Source organism: Brachycentrus maculatus, unplaced genomic scaffold (genome assembly GCF_059751285.1).
Source record: "Brachycentrus maculatus isolate JH-2025_06_01 unplaced genomic scaffold, ASM5975128v1 h1tg000653l, whole genome shotgun sequence".
Lineage (NCBI taxonomy): Eukaryota > Metazoa > Arthropoda > Insecta > Trichoptera > Brachycentridae > Brachycentrus > Brachycentrus maculatus.
Genome location: NW_028281389.1, coordinates 204,844 through 211,977, shown reverse-complemented (window position 1 = coordinate 211,977; position 7,134 = coordinate 204,844).

Genomic DNA, 7,134 nt, shown 5'->3' with positions numbered 1-7,134 from the left:
AAAAGGTATTGTTTTATAATTTTTATAAATATTCTAAATATTTTTCAAATGGAGAAAAAACATTCAGGTTTTGCCTTAAAAGATCTGTTGCACAGTAAAAAGACCAAAAAGTGGCTTGATATTTATTTTTAATACATTTGATTATATTCTTAAACTTTAAAAACGATCTCCTTCAAAATCAAGATTTTTTATATATGACGTTGTTGAAAGGAGTGAGCGATATATATACCTACATTGAAGATCCTAATTATTTCGAATAAGTTACAATAACATGAATTTAATGGGGTCCACCAATTCAATGGTTTTCATTAAATTATATACAGTCAAATGATTTTCATTATTGGGTGGCTAACTCGAACAATAAGTTTGCCCTGAGGCTAAGTACAACGTCAATTATTAGATTATAAGCGAGCAAGCGGAAGAAACAGGTGGACTCCACATCTGCACAAATGTTACTAAACGGTATTCTAACCCTAATCATCATCGTGTGGTGCGTAGGGCAATGCAACGTATGGAAACAATGTCATCTTGATCGTTTATAGACGAAGCAAGGTATCCTGCATTCGAAATCTGGTTGCATTGTAGAATGCTACGCATTTCATTTGCAAAAACAATTTGGTGTGGCGTTCTATCCTCTCTGCCTACTCTGCCTATCCTCTCTGCCTGTAAGCGATGAGATGGTTTGTTATTTAGTTAGTCATTATTTTTTGATTGAGGTTATCGTTTCAGAATTTATTTCTCATTTTATTGAAACTGTATAACAAGAAATAACTGAGGAAAAAAAACGCAACATTTTTTTTTTAACCCTTATCCGCACCCCAATGGTGCATAGGGCACTGCACTACGCTACGGAGGCGGACATTTTATTATAAATTTGAAACCTTTCCATCAGACCAGCTTTCTATGGTCATAAAATTAATCCGCGATCCATACGGGTTTTTCATTTCTAATTGGACGTTTAACAAATCAAATTGAACGTTTCGCAAAACAAACTACAATTTTATTTTAAAAATAAAATAAAACTCCAATTTGTTTTGTAAAATTGTCCATTTTGTTTAATTTTATTTTCATGTACATACATCTATTCTGCGTCATTTTTTATCACGTAACGTTAGGTTAGGTTATTCAATTGTTTGTTCAGAAAAAACGATATATTTAATTACAAATGTGAAACCTTAGTATCAGACGAGATTTGTAGGGTCATAAAATTAATCCTTGATCGATTATACATCAAGGTTTTTATTTTATTTTCATTTATAATACATAAATGTATTCGGCATTATTTTCAAGTAACATTAGGTTAGGTTACCTACTAAATTGTTTGATCAGGTGACCACTAATGTAAAATTAATTCATATCGCTACTCCTCTACTTCGTAGGCCCAATAGCATTAAAAGATTATCATAATATACCACTGCCATACATAACACTAATCTAATGGGTCGTTAGCGATTTTTATACTCCCCTCGCGATTGAATACTGTGTAGGTACTCTTAAACGCGAAATAAATATTATCCTACCTACCCCGATAATTTTTTGTGTGTTAAATGATCACTCAAAACAGCCTATGACGGTCATCAGCCCCGTAAATGCCCAGACTTCCATATTCTTCTTCATCTTTGATGAGATGTCAAATATATATATATATATATATATATATATATATATATATATATATATATATATATATATATATATATATATATATATATATATATATATATATATATATATATATATATATATATATATATATATATATATATATATATATATATATATATATATATATATGACTTTATTTAGGATGGGGTGACCAACTCAGACAGCTCTTGTGTCCCATATCAAGAAGCCACTTTTTAACATGTTTTTTTTAAATATATATTACTAATAAGTATATATATTTTTTTTTTACTAATTTTGAGTTTTCTTACGGTTTGTAAGCTGAGGGAGATCGACATTGATTCAAGACGGAACCATCGCTGCGGAGGTGTCATCACGGATTGACAAAATTACATACCATTTACGCTTAACTGTTACAAATTTCCCGCGGCGGACCGCGTACCCCCGGCCAGAGAAATCTCTACTTCCGCTTCCGGTGACCGGATGCGCATAGAAATGGAAGTACGATGACGAAAGCAATAAAAGGGAATATGTCACAAAGGCCGCCGCAAGAGATCGGGATATATCGGATAATGGATGCTGGGGGGATTCGATCCGCCAGGAAAGGGGGGAAATAAGATTACTGGACCGCTGAATAATAGAAATAAAGTGTGTGCTACTCTCAAAAGTGCAGCACTTATTTTGATGTTGTTTACAATTCTCGAAACGATTGATTTTTATGTAACTTAATTGCTTTAAACGTAACCCCGACCATCCACTCAGTACACATATTATATTATTTTTTGACTATTATATTATCTCATCAAAGATGAAGAAGAATATGGAAGTCTGGGATTTTCCGGGGCTGACGACCGTCATAGGCTGGTTTAAGTGTCACTTTACACACGTGTAAAATGCTTAGTAAAAAGCTTCTTTACATCTCACCAATAGATGTCTCTAGTGAAGTTCTAGTGATTCAAGAACAAGGTTTCTAAATTGGTTCGTATATAAAAAACTTCCAAGAATTTGAGTAGTGTGGTTGTCAATAATGGGTAGAATTGGTGAATGTTACACGTGTGTAAAGTGATCACTTAAACCAGCCTATGACGGTCGTCAGCCCCGTAAATGCCCAGACTTCCATATTCTTCTTCATCTTTGATGGGATGTCAAAAAATAATTTGAAAATAACTCCTGTAATTGGAGATAATCCAAATTTTGTGAACAAGTATTTAGACACACTATTGTAGTTTGAGTGTCACCCAGTTATATATCATAGATTTGTATCCACCCTTCTTTCTGAACCTAATTCTGGTATGCGGGCATAATTTCTAAAATGACAAAGCTAAAGGCATTTAAACTATGAAATTTTGTATTAATTGTTATTATTATTTTCTATCATTTTTTTGTTTGTAAATAAAAATAATATAGGGTCCGCCATCTAAAGTTTTTTTTTTCAACTAGTGCTTATTTCGTAAATGGTAACACTTAGCTCATGTTTGATTTGACAGATAATTAGTTTTATCCTTCCGCTAAGCGAATATGGTTGTGTATACGCTTGAACAACGCTGGGAAATATTGCGACATTCGACTTACAGAAGATGCCGATTTTGCCAAAAAAATCATCTTTTCGGATGAAGCTCATTTTGATCTTGGCGGGTATGTAAACAAGCAAAATTGTCGTATTTGGGGCACAGAAAACCCGCACGCATACATTGAAAAGCCGGTACACCCAAAACGAGTCACTGTTTGGTGCGAATTTTGGTCCAGAGGCATAATTGGCCCATTTTTCTTTGAAAATGAGCAAGGAGTGGCCGTTAGTCAATGGCGATCGTTATCGGGCCATGTTGAACGGATTTTTGTTCACAAAAATTGAAGAGGAGGATATTGGCAACATTTGGTTTCAACAGGACGGCGCTACGTGCCACACAGCCGAAGCTACACTCGATGTTTTGCGCCCCATTTTCAAAAAAAAAATGTTATTTGGCGGACCCTTTACTTGACACTTGCAGAAACATCCTTTTACTGGGTGACTGTAAATTAAATAATTAAAATATATATATATATATATATATATATATATATATATATATATATATATATATATATATATATATATATATATATATATATATATATATATATATATATATATATATATATATATTTATACTGTTAATTATTTAAAAAAATATATGCAATTTATTATTCGTTGTATTTTATAAGAAAATAATAATATTATAATAATAACAATGTTTATTTTATATAAATAGGAGACGGTAGCAATTTCACTTTACGTGTTTTTAAGTGGTATTACACAAAGTGAACGATGAATAATAAGGAGAGTGTTATATTACCATACCACAAAGTTAACAATGCTCTTATCATACAAAATATGTTATATGACATATAGGTTTTTCATTTCAAATTGTACGTTTTGGGCAGGTAGTCACACTGACGGTTTATGTGGTGATAATATGAATACATTAAAAATATCCAGCTTCATATAAAATATAATATAACGTCCAATTTGTTTTGTAAAACGTTCAATTTGAAGTGAAAAATCTGTAGATCGTTCCCTCCTTTCAACGATGTCATATAAAAAAAACTTGATTTTTCAGGAGATCGTTTATAAAGTTTAAAAATATAGTAAAATGTATTAAAAATAAATATCAAGCCATCTATTAAACTTTTTACTGTACAACAGATCTTTTTTTAGGTGAAACCTGACTGTTTTTTCTCCATTTGAATTTTTTTGTAAATTTAAAATAATTAAACCTTATCTTTTCTTAAAAATGCAAAAACAACAATTCCTGCGCTGTAGCGGGTAAATATTAAATTGAAAATATGCTTCTTTTGCTGGGATATAGTACATTTTCTGGGCATTTCGAAAACATGCACAACTGAAAATTGACGATTTTTGATATATGACGTGGTTGAAAGGAATGAGCGATATGTTATATGAACATTTGGACCATGCACATTTCATAATTCTAAATGTTTAGAAACTCGGATTAAAGAAAAAGAAATGCCAATCTTCAGCGCGGAGCAAAACTACAGGAAGAAGAAGAAAAATCACGTGACTGCCGTAATGATTGACTTTATTAATATTTTGTATCTGAACCGAAGTATTACTACGGAGGGTGGCATAATGGAGGCGCACAAACGAATCCAATAAAATATTCAAACCCCATAACAAGCCAAGTGTAATTATCACACGCGCGCGATGGCTAATAGCTTCATTCGATTTCAATTACATACCCTAACACCTAATCTCAGCTCGTGAACAGATGCTATTTCGAGTGCTCCAGTGCGTTGGGGGCTCGGGGGGCTCGGGGGCCCCTACCCCAGCAAGCCCCCAGAGGCTCGGGCCCCCGAGGACTGGTAAAGATTGATCGGTGATATGTCGTCAAAGAGAGTTGTAAAAGCGAGGGGAAAATAGATAAAAGCGTTGAAAGGGTAGTTTTTTGTTTGTGCGTTTAGATATCTCGACATAGATGATGAAGAATATCGAATTGTTGGTATTTACAAGGCTCTTATGACCATGTATGGTGAGAATATGAATGGTGCATTAAAATTAAATGATGTTAAATGTTTATAATATTTTATTTATTGCTTCGGCATTAACTTTGTGGTAAGACATGTTACAATGATTAAAGAAAACACTTCGTTTTTTACCACTTGAGTTTTATTATAGACTACATGTTTCAGAAGTTAAACTTCCATCATTCAGGTCTGTATAATAAATAAAATATAAAATTGTTCTATAAATAAGAAGAGGGGAAAGTAAGGGGAAGGGGTTAGTCAATGGCGGAGTTTGAAAACAAAGGAAAAATGGAAAGCAAAGGTGAAGAATTTTGAAACAATATATTATTTAATAAATTATTATTAGAATTCAGGTTTTTTTGGATTTCTAAAGTTTCAAGATAATTCATAATTTGGCCTTTATATGGAACAAGGTGTAATAATTTCAATTTATGAGAACAATTTTATATTAATATTTTAGTTATTATACAGACCTGAATGATAGAGTGTTTTCTTTAATCATTTTATAATATTTGTTTGAAGCAATACATAGTTATGTGATTTTCCATTTTATAATTAAAATATAAGATTGTTTTAAAAAAACATTTTGAGTGTGTTCTATATACCTATGTTATATATTTAAAGCAATAGCTATGTTTCCATTTTATATTTAAAATATAAGATTGTTTAAAAAAACATTTTTAATGTGTTCAAATATATAAATACTTGTTTAAATATATAAATACTTGTTCACAAAATCTGGATTATCTCCAATTAAACTAGCCTATGACGGTCGTCATCCCCGTAAATGCCCAGACTTCCATATTCTTCTTCATCTTTGACGAGATGTCAAAAAAAGAAGAATCAATTAATGAAATCCAATCTTCTTCTTGATCTGTGTTGAGATTTGCTGTTTTCAACAAATTTCGTACTTCAATAGTTTTTATAACCTTTTTACACAGTTCGACAATGCCCTCCCAAACGCAAAAGCTACAAAAAAGCTAGTAAGTGGCCAAATTAATAAATAAAGGACATAATGGCTCCTTCTATCACCAAAGCTTACATCGCTAAACAATCACGAGGGGCGTCATAATTTAAATGCACTTTATTGCATCCTCTATAGAAACATTTCCACCCTCTACTCTCTAATCTCCCCGCAGTCTGCTAGGGGTGGCTAGCAGCCAGCGAGATAATGCCCGCTGAGTAGCCCAAATCCTGTTTGTCGCGTCGGGGATCTTTATTCTGCCCACCCATTGCATATTCATAGACAAATATACATTTTTAATGCGTCTAATGTACAAGGCGACCATAAATTGATCACAAAATGATGCGGAATGCATCGAAACACGAGTCAAAACAGATTTTAAAAAAAGTGGCATTTATCAAGTAGACTTTTTTGCGTATTTTCTATCAAGAAAAAAATCAATGACGGTCGAGCAGTAAAAAATGCTAAACCGACCACTTTGCTAAGTAAACCAACGTAAGAGAGGCTTTAAACCTCATAAATTGAATAAACTGCCCTTTATCGCGTCGATTCAATGGCCGCCATCCGTTTCCCGACATTTTGTCCTGGAAAATTCCCTTTTAGAAAGCCATTCCTTAGTATCGGGTGCTGGCCGACCCCGGGCGGGGTCAGATTTGCAAAGGGTTTTGCAAAATAAGCCCCGGGGTCGTGTGGGCCCACAAAGGCCTCTTGTTTGGGGTCACCGTACACAATAGGTGCGACGTGTGGTGACCCCAAATCTTTTATAGCCGACTTCTTAACCGGACGAGTGTGTGTGGATTTACGCCGTAGGGCATTGGTAGGGAACCTTTTTAAAATAATTATTTGACATCGCTACAAGGATGAAGAATGTTTTAAATATTGAAAGCATTAACTTTGTGGATCATATTTATATATATTATTTCTAGGGCAAAAGCTTGTTGCCGAAACTAGTTGGTTAATAAAAATGTGAGTGGATCAAAACACATAATCTTTTTATTCTTCGAAATAATAAAAGGATGAAGAAG